The 10922-nt window shown below is 44.7% G+C and overlaps 1 protein-coding gene across 12 annotated transcripts in view; it reads right to left on the minus strand.

Moving 5' to 3' along the window:
* Positions 1 to 7974, minus strand: part of ACACA (acetyl-CoA carboxylase alpha) — a 184971-nt gene extending 176997 nt beyond the window's left edge. For 11 of the 12 annotated variants that reach the window (XM_073316080.2, XM_073316076.2, XM_073316081.2 and 8 more), the window contains exon 1: positions 333 to 375. The gene's annotated coding sequence lies outside the window, so the exon portion shown is untranslated. Of the gene's footprint in view, positions 1 to 332; positions 380 to 7852 lie in introns of those variants that run through there. The other variant, XM_073316082.2, reaches the window with a different exon arrangement.
* Positions 7975 to 10922: the final 2948 nt, after the last annotated feature.

The following is a 10922-nucleotide window of genomic DNA, read 5'->3' on the forward strand; positions in this document are numbered from 1 at the left end:
TTTTACTTGGGACCAAACAGAGCCAACTCAAAGAGAGAAGGTTGGCTGTTTTACAAAATATAATACAAATGTTTGGTGCTATGGTTGTTTTTCAAAAAAAAATTGTTGAATGTATTTTTTAAAAGAGGTAACATTCTCATCAAATTCTAGCTGGTCAAGCTGCCACTAGAGGGGGACAGAGAGCCACACCAAGCAGGCCTGGGTTACATAAGCAATGGGCAAAAACCACAATCATTGAATGAAAATCACTTACACTGACTCAATAATATGAAATCAGCATAGAGTCACACACTGAAACACTATCAGATTAAGGACGGTTAACAATAACTAACCTCTTGTAATTGCTGCAATTTGAGTAGCTATCCACCTCCAAAACGAACTGGAAAAGAAGAGACAAACATCAAAAGTAGCATTATGTATTTATTGATATACAGCTCCTGTAATCAGAGGATCTCCAAGCTCTTTCAATTAGTCATCACAACACCCTTGTGCCATAGGTATGCTACTCAATGTATGGAGGGTGAAGGAGAGGCACAGAAAAGGTTAAATAGGTCATGCAGTGAGCCAAGAATGGAAACCAGAATTCCTGACACCCAGTCCCATTTGACTACAGACTATGCTTCCTCCCATTGGTCACTCACAAGACAATACTTGGTAGCTTTGTGAGCAATTTGCTAACACACAACATCTAAAGGCCCTTTCATTCAACCTGTATTTTTGTTACTGCAAGATAGAGGGGGGAAAGGCAACTTAATTTTTCCCCCCAGTGTTTTAAAAAAACCTGACTTTAGTGCTGGGAAGAGAAGGAGTAAAAGCACGCATGGTACAGGCAGGTGCCTTGGGAACGTCTCCCACGCAGCTATGCCAATATGTCTCAAGCCTGTCTTATGGAATCTCCTTCTATTACAGCCTGAAGGCTTTTCACACAATCCTCCCACTGCACCTCCATCCTGTCCTGCCCCTGGGTCTCCTACACAGCGGTGCCAAAGCACATCAGCCCTGCCCTGGGGCTTTCACCTCAGCAGAAGTTACCAATTGTGGTTAACTGTGCCCAATTGTGGAAGGTGAACGGGACAAACAGGGACTATGAGGAGACCCACCAAGCTCATTTTCAATTGCAGTCTAAGACAAACAACAAAAAGCTAGCGTGACTCAGGAAAAATACTCCCATCCATCCATATCTTGTGCCAAACAGGCTTTAAAGTGATCCTGCTCGACAAGTACATAGTTCTGACTGGAGATCCAGATCTCTCCTTGTACAAGAAGGGCAACCTTTCACTAACCCTGGATAGCTTTTCTTCTTGTAACTCAAAAGACTGCACTTTCAAACACAACATATAAAAAAAAAAAAGCCATGAAGTTTCAGTTAAGATTGGAAATACAAATCAGTAACTTCAAAGAAAACTGCTGTAGTTTAAACAAAAAAGCAACTGTTAGGGAGCCAGGAAATTCAAAGTGAAGGTTATGGTTTAAAAAAAAAAAACAACTGGAAGTATGGAAAAGCACAGATCAGCTGGGTGTGGGGGGGTGGTGTGGGGGGGTGATGTGGGGGTCAGAGATAAGGTCACCCAAGCAATTAAAAAGCCTTCTCTAAACTGCAATTATAGCCACATTAGGAAAACTACAAGCATGTAGCAGACTTCCCTTAACATGAACAATCTGGTCTGGTCTACACAGGCAAAACCAATTCACATTATAACATCAATAGGACACAATCATGTTACAACTGGACGTCTTTGACATAGTTGTAATTGTACTGTAGGCAAGACAATGCAATCCTAAAACACCACACAGTTTTTTTTTCATCAGACTGAAAATTAAGAATGCATCTGACTGGCTTAGTCAATCTTACTGTGATTGTACATGGGTATATTATTTAGATCAAACTGCACCTGTGTTGACAACACAACTCCTGGTTTCATTAGGGCCATATGCAGCCCATAAAAAAAACAAACAAACAAACTCTGATGAATACTTAACCACTTTGTGGTTACAAAGACTGTGTTTATTCAGGTTTGGGATTATAAAACCTTTGTCTATGTACCTGGCTTAGCTGTTTGGTTTGGTGGGTAGGGGGTTTAAGGGGGAGAACAATTATAAAACCTGCAGCTATATGCCCAGGGCAGAGATTATACTGTTTGTGAAAACTCCTGCAAACTGAGCCATTTGGGCAGATCCCTGTTCTCTTCAATAGGTCTTGGTATACATGAAGGGGTCTGCCGCTGCAGCTTTGTTGTAGAATCACGGTTTAAATTATTAGCCCAAACTCTCCTAAACCAGCCAAAAGCACCTTTACAGCCAACAAACCAAGGCCAAAACCCACACTAGGAGACCTTCCAGGAAGGGGGGGGGACACCTTGTTTTTCAGACTCATCTCTCGAAAATGCCTTGTTCAATTTGCATCTGATTTGCCCCCAAAAAATTCTACTCTAGCATCAAATCACGCATGGAAAATTTCAGCTGTATTGATCTAGTATTGGCACAGTTAGTGTAGTGGGGGAAAATAATCTAGGTTATGACATAAAGCTAACTAGGGAGAGAGAAGCTACTGTCTCAAACACTTAGCAATTATACAGTCTCTTTCATCTCAGGAGAGAAAGAAATTTGTAAGCATTAAGTAAGTCTTGGACCACCACCATTAGGCAAAAATCTCTTTTTTGCAGATGAGGAAACTGAGGCACGGAGAGGATAAGTGGTTTGCCGAACAATTCAACAACAACCCATGAAACACCTCATCCATGCTCAAACCACCTGACCATTCTTCCTCTCAGTGCATCTCTACTCAAAAACAATCAGTGCAACTCAATCCTCTTCGATAGGCCATGTTGTCTATAGCCAAAGCCACAAACGTTCTTTGTTTAGATTTCCATGAACAGTTACTGGCAGCTGGTAATTAGCTATCCACTCTGTACTTGTTCTGAATATGTTGAAACTTTCCTATTTTTTAAAACTGGATTTCAGCTTTGCTTTTTGCTCAAATTAACTGTAGCACTTTCCAAAGAGCTTCTCAGAGAAGCCAGTTGGTTTTCATACTGTGGGGACAGGATTCTAAAATCCCAAGAAAACCTGGCCTGGTGTACATTTTTCTTGAAAATTTAACTGACCAAGTTTGAAATACAAAATATCTTTGTTTAACTGTGCTTGCACTAAACACCTGGGTAAGGGCCTGATCCTGCACCACTAAAGTCAACCAGGAGTTTTGCAACAGACTTCAATGGGGGCTGGATTGGGCCCTAACAAAAGATTGGCCATATCCCCTTGACAACAATGCTCTCCTGCTCTCTAAAATCCCTTATTTCCAGGAGGTTTCAGATGTTGTGAAAACAATTTGCAAGGCGAACTCTGCAGAGACTGAAGTGACTAAAAATTGCACAGCAAGGTCCAGATTTAGACCCTGATCCTCCCAAGACTTAAGCACATGTACAATTCTATTCACATTGGGACCACTCATGTGAATAAAGTTACACCTGGGCATAAGTCTTTGTAGGATTCAAGCCATATTCTCCTTTTTGTTCTCCCCTCCAGATCAAATTAACCAACAGATCAAAAATTTGTTTTTACAATTGCCCAAGCACTGCAAATTCAACAAGGAATCTATTGCTCTTTAGGTAATAAAGACTTTGCAATAATGTTGATGATGCTAAAAGCAGGGCAGAACCCAGAGCTCACTCTTCCAGAGCTGCATGAACTAACATTAAGATTACTTTGTCAGAAGCGAAGTGAATACAAAGAATTGGGAGGCAGACACAGGCCCAATTATTCTTCACAGCTTTGCTCCCTATCGAGTGGTAAGAAAGTACCATTCATTTTCAGTAATTTTTCTCCCTCTGAAATGCCATTTAGAGTGACACTAATTTAATTTTGCCTCAAATTTAACTTTTATTTAAAGAAAAATATTTTCCAAAACTATTTCTGAAGTGAATTACTTTATTGATTTCTTTTTCATTTCAGGGGAAACAAATTGAATGGATTTTTTAAAAATTAGATCAGTGTCTCCACAACACTTGAAGAGGTAAAGCACAATTCTAATAATAATGACAATGAATTCAAGTAATCCTAAAAAAATATACAGCATTATTACCATTGACAACCAGAAAGTGAAAGTGACTAAAACACAACAATAAAACTGACCAGTCCTGTTATAGTAGTTTGCTTTCGCTGAATTTGAAGGCCAGCAGCACATGCATCTAGACTGACTTTGGAAGTCAGTTTCCAGATCAACAAATCCCACACTTAGGGGTAAAGTCACAACTTCTTTAAAGATATCTAGGTATGTGGGTGAGCATCAGGAAAGCCACAACCATCTGCCTAGGTTCCTAGGATATGCCCAATACCACTGCATCTGAGGACAGTCTCTGGAATCTCACTTCTGCCAACAGACATCACCACAGAATTAGTGGGCCACCATCCTGAGCGTTCTCTTAACTGAACCAAGAGAATAAAACCAGACCGAAGAATCACCCAGATATAATTTAGGAGATAATGCCTGTACTTCACGGTCCAAGAGACACAGACAAGGTTTTCATCTCGGGGCCAAAAGACCAAACACATCAAGACACCTGACCATAGCCTTTAACAGGCCGAGAGACTACTTACACTTGATCTTAGCTCTGAGGAACCGAGAAGCTCCTCTGCTTTTTCCATTCCCTCTACCTGAGATTTTATTCCCTCTCCATTTATACTAGTTTTTCTAGTTTAACATTTGTTCTTTAGTTTCAATTGGATACTACCTACTTCCTGTCCTAAACTGCTCTGCACCACTGAACAGCTGTCAAACATAGCATACTGTAAAGTGCTTTCGGATCTTTGGATTCTACTCCTTTTAAACCTCCCAGTATATTTCACTCTACAAGTCTCAATAGGTTAAAATAAAATCCAGATTATGAACAACAGACCCAATTCAGCAATCCATACACATTCAGCAAAGCACTTAAGCATGTACCTAAATCCTATCCAAGTCAATGAGATTAAGAACATGCTTAAATGCTTTGCTGAAGTCCCATTGACTTCAGTGGGACTTAGGCACATGCTTAAAAGTTTTCCTGAACAGTAGTGGATTTAAACACAGGCTATAATGTTCCCCTCTGTTATCTGCCTCCTTATATGATTTCAGAGAATGTTCCTTTTGAAAGAGTCAGCTAGTCATTTCCTCGCAGAAGAACGAGAAGAGTCTATTCAAATTAGGGAAAGCAAAGTATATATGTTAAAATAAAGCTAAATATGTAAATTCACCCTATTTAAGTCACAGGGGCTGCACTAGGGAAGGAATATAGGCAAGTGAATTTTAAATATTAACCATATTACAGAGCATCCTCCCAAAGACTTCTGAGAAACTTTCTGTTACATTGATAGAGTTTTACAATGGGATCCAAAAGCATTGTAAATAAACATCTTGAGATGGGGAAGAGGCAGCTGCATGCAGTAACCTGGATCGGAAGTGGAGGAGTCGATCAATTCTCTTTCTGGATCCAATACATGCCAGTGTGGCTGCAGAGAGCGTGTGGTCTTGCCTGCATTACGTCTTCTACCCCAGGGAGGTGGGGGCCAGTATCTTTTAGATTTGCAGTATCTAAAACTTGCACACTTGAGCCCCCTCAAGCATTTAGAATTATTATTATGAATTATTTGTATTGCAGTAGTGCCTAGGAGCCCCACTCATGGACCAGGACCCCATTGTGCTGGGCACCATACAACACAGAACAAAAAGATAGTTCCGACCTACGTACTGGGGCTTCCACTACTCTCCCAGCCTTTCCCCCATATCCAGATGTTTATTTAGAGTCCTCACATTTAATTACTTTAGATTAAAAGGGATTTTGATTATTCTTGTTTTCAAAGGGAGAGGCAGAAAAACAAACAATGGTAATAATAGGTAACAATACCCGAAGAGCACACCCACAGTATCCCAGGGACCAGAGCTAAGAGACCATACAAACACTATGAAAGAATCTTCCCACATGGCTGGATTAACAGAGTTACTATATAAGCAATGTCAGGTTTCAGAGTAACAGCCGTGTTAGTCTGTATTCGCAAAAAGAAAAGGAGTACTTGTGGCACCTTAGAGACTAACCAATTTATTTGAGCATGAGCTTTCGTGAGCTACAGCTCACTTCATCGGATGCATGCCGTGGAAACTGCAGCAGACTTTATTTATACACAGAGAATATGAAAAAATACCTCCTCCCACCCCACTGTCCTGCTGGTAATAGCTTATCTAAAGTGATCATCAGGTGGGCCATTTCCAGCACAAATCCAGGTTTTCTCACCCTCCACCCCCCCACACAAATTCACTCTCCTGCTGGTGATAGAGACACAAGCAATTAAAAAGATATCCTGCAGCTTCTTAAACTACAATTTCCCAGTCACTCTTGAACTCATTAGGAATTACATGGTCTCAATACAGCCCACAAACAACAGGCCTGGAGTATTTACAGGCAACCTTCCCTTGCCGATCCCCTTTGCGTCACAGAGAAACCTGAGCTGCAAGAAGCCCTACTCCTGTGTTATCTCCATTCACACTCACTGCCACCCGGGACTTCCCCTTATCACAGTGGCCATATGTACAGATTTCAGAGTAACAGCCGTGTTAGTCTGTATTCGCAAAAAGAAAAGGAGTACTTGTGGCACCTTAGAGACTAACCAATTTATTTGAGCATGAGCTTTCGTGAGCTACAGCTCACTTCATCGGATGCATACCGTGGAAACTGTACAGAGAATGCTAGAGGAAGAGGCAAGAGAAAGCAGAGGGAATCGCAGGATCTCAATCCACTCAATCCCATATCTTGTGTGCATGAAGCACTGACTCAGTGCAGCCGGCGCCCCACAAAGCCTGGTAAGGGCATTACAGGGGCACTGACAAGACACACATATGCACCCTGCCATTTACCATCACCTATCCTCTCTCAGGTTTCAGAGTAGCAGCCTTGTTAGTCTGTAGCCACAAAAAGAAAAGGAGTACTTGTGGCACCTTAGATACCTCACCATCTCCACACCACTCCTTACAACCAAGCCACAGCTCACGTTCCCCAGCCCTCGCAACAGAGCTCATGAGAACATTAAACCACCCCCCAATCACAATTACCTACCCAACCCCCCAGTAGCAAGGTTGGTGAGGCCATTCACACTCGCTCCTCCTTCCTCCAACCATCCCTAATAACTCACTCACCTATCCCCACACAATCACATTTAAAATAGCCCCAATCCAGCACCAAAACCTTCTCCCTTATTTGCAATCCTATACTGTGGTGAATATATTACTACCTTCTCTGGAACTGGGGATCCCTGCCAGGCTGGGGGGTGTCCCACCACTTCCTAGAGCATTCGGGATCCCCACCACCCCAGGGGAACCCCCCACATTTCCTAGAGCACTGGGGATCGTATCCAGCCCAGATGCCCCCCCATTTCCTAAAACACTGGGGATCCCCCCCTAGGCCAGGGCTAAGCCCCCCCCCACACACACACACACACACACTTCCCGGGGGTCCGCACTGGGCCGGGGCACCGGAAGTCCCTGCCGGGCCAGGACACAGCCCCCCACTTCCCGGGGCACCGGGGGTCCCGGCAGGCCAAGGGATAAGCCCCCCACTTCCTGGGGCATCAGGGTCCCCACATGATGGAGGCTGAGCTCCCCCCACTTCCCGGGGGCACCGGGGATCCCAGCCGGGCCTGAGCCCCTCTTATTTCCCGAGGGCACCAGTGATCCGGGCCGGGCCCGGCCCAAGCCCCCCCCTTCCCGGGACACCGGGGGGGCCCCCCACCCTCCGGGGCCGGGAGCCCCAGCAGGCCGGGCGGTCGGACGTGCTCTCCCCTCGCCCCGGGGAGCCCTGCCGGGCTGCGGAGCGGCCGGGCTCACCTCAGGGTGCCAGCTGAGGCGGGGCGCTGCCCCTGCGCCCCCCGGCCCGGCCCGGCGCTGGCTGCGGATGCCGCCGCGGAGGAGATGGCTGACCCACGCTCCCATTCAGTGTTCCGCCGGCTCCGCCCCCTGGCGCCGGCTCCGCCTCCCCTCGCGCTGACAGCTCCCTCGCCCACTGAGGTGGCGTGACGGGAGAGGTTACCCCCGGTCATTCACCTCTGACCCCGGCCGCCGCGCCGCGAGGACTCCTCGCTGGCCATTGGCGGCCGGCTCTCACTCCGGGGTGGGCGTGACCAATCGCGGCGGCTCGGGGGCGTGGCCCATGAGGAGACGCCGATGGTCTGAGGGGCCCGGGCCGCTCCGCCACTGGCTCCGGCGGCAGAGGGCGGTGCCGGCGCGGTGTCCTCTGGTGGCCCGGAACCTGCGGCCGCCGCTGTTAACCCCCTGGCGGCCGGAGGGGGGCCCCCGCCTGTGCCCGAGGCCAGCTGGGGGGCCGGCCGTCGAGCGCGGGGCCGTCACCCCGTGGGGCGAGCCGCGGGGGCTTGCGGCTGCAGGACAAAGGCGGGCGCAGCAGGGAGGGAGGCGACAAGGGGGATCACCTCGAATACACCGCTAGCAGGACGCTGCCCGGGCCCGATTCTCGGGGGATGATCCAGCCAGGGGGGCACTTTAAAAAAAAAAAAAAGGAGGGATGTTCCTGTAAAATTCAGGATGGGTACAACCCTGGTAGCACAGCGGGCAACGGGGTGGGGCAGGCTGACTCATTTGTCAGGACCTGATACTAGGCATTCTCCCCCAGGCCGTGCCATACACTCTGACACCCCCAAAGGCTTTGGCACGTATCAGCACCACCTGTGAAATATAACACAATGACATTTGGGGCACCGGAGGGAATTTGTTCCCTAGGTCATTAACAAGCAATTATTTAACAGGATGGGAGGACAGGTGGGCAAATACAAGAGCAAAAATATTTGAGAATATTGCTGTGAATAAAATCTGCCATATTTGCACTCCCTTTTATTCTCTTACTCTTCTCTTTGCCTGTGCAAGACTGTTTTCAAGAATGTGTGCCAAAAGCATCACAAATAGTCTTGCAAGTACTTGTTGGTACTTGCACCAGAATGACACACAGCAATTTTGATAACATCATTTTATTAAATGCACAATAGATTAGACAGATTGCAAATGTTTGAACAGAAAAAGGCATCCCTCCTCTTTATAAAGTTTAGATCATCCAGTCAGAGGAAGAAATAATATAATCTGACTCTGGCGACTAATCCTATGTCTTGAACAGCCACAGTTACTCAGAGCAACCAGTCTTCAAACAAACCAGGGACTTAAAGAAGTCCAGACAAAATATTAAAGTCAAAGGGAATAAAAGCACAAATTCATAAAAAACAATAAAAACCCGATATTCATGGCTCATTTATGAACAGGAAAAAAGGGATACTTCCCCACTCTCCCTGAAAACAAAAATCTTCAGATGGAACAGAAGCCTCTTAAAAATATCATAAAAGACCCCGCAATGTCAGCCGCAGAACGGTTTCCCAAATTCAAATTTACTTTTCACTCAAAGGGACACATTGTCGCCACTCCCTAATAATAAGTATTATTAACAAAGTTACAGAGCCTCAAACATATGGAATTTCCAGACATATGCTAGATGGTTGGTGTTTGTATGCACACACTCCTTGTAACAACAGCTAAGCCACATCAAATCTGTCCTCAGCTCCTACACTAGCTTCTCACAAAATACCATGTCAAATTCAAGGTGTCAAGCATGATTTTCAAGGTGTTCAATGGCTTAGACCCAAGTTGCCTAAAGATTTGCCTGAAACTCCAGGATGTGGACTGTGGTTGACAATTCCACTCTTCCACTGAAATGTACACTGCCCGTTTAAAGCTTGTCTGTGTGGGAGACAACTTTCTCATGGCTAGCTCGACTGTAGAATGAACTCCCACAGGAACAAATGATTGTTACAAACGTCACCACCTTTTGTTCCAAGCGCATGGTGCAGTTCTTCAGTCTTGCCATGTGTAATATAAACACAAAGCACAATGTACATATACATTTATTTAGAACCCACAATTTCCCCCGTCGAGAGGATGAGAAAGAACCACATGTGATGGATATTCGTAATGTCACTTATTGTACCACTGGAAGGTGCTCAGATATCATGGTGATGAAGGCTCTATAACAACCTGAATAGAATAGAAGGTGCCCAATCCTGAAACTATATCTGCACAGGTGAAACTTTGTATACACATTGGAGCCCTGTTCAAGTCATTGGAGCACTATGCAGGTGCACAGGTGCAGATAGAGGACTGGGCCCCCCATGACTAGTTCAAATAGATGTAAGACTTACATTATTCTCAATGTTTATAAATTGTATTGAGTTTCTAACATCCACAACACAGAAATTAGCAACAGAATTTAGATAGATAAAAAGGGGGATAAGTTCTTTAACCACTGTCTATCTAAAAAGTGAATTGCTGAGGGTCAAAGAACAAACTGGAGAACAGGCAAGGGTTAAAAGTAAAATATATTTTTTAAAATTGTGCTTCATTGCACAATCACAGTCTGGCCTGCATGTTATCTATTTGAGTTCCCAGCCTGTAGACAAGTCAATCGGACAACTCATATAAGAGTTTTCAGGGTTGTGGCCTTAGGTCATTGCCCAAAATACTTATCTCTTATTTACTGTAACTTGGATGTTCTAAGTCTGATTTTAAAAGTGTTGAACACCCATAAGTCCTTTTGAAGACAGTGGGAGCTGTGGGTTCTCAGCACCTCTATATAAATAAAATTTCCAGGGTTGTTTTATTTAGTCCCAGTTTGGGCTGCTGTCTACTCACTGCTCTTTAGTCACTATCACAGAACTGGAAAAATATTCCAAATTACTGTCACAGCCAGACCAGCAACTGTGGAAAATGACCCATACTCATCCCTCTCAAACATCTCCTTTTACTTTCAGACTGATAGTAATTTTGCAAAGATGTATGATTTTTCACTTTTATTATAATATATTATATCATCAATGTCAATTTATTAAACTGAAACTGGACATTT

The sequence above is a fragment of the Lepidochelys kempii genome, chromosome 17, assembly GCF_965140285.1.
Source record: "Lepidochelys kempii isolate rLepKem1 chromosome 17, rLepKem1.hap1, whole genome shotgun sequence".
Lineage (NCBI taxonomy): Eukaryota > Metazoa > Chordata > Testudines > Cheloniidae > Lepidochelys > Lepidochelys kempii.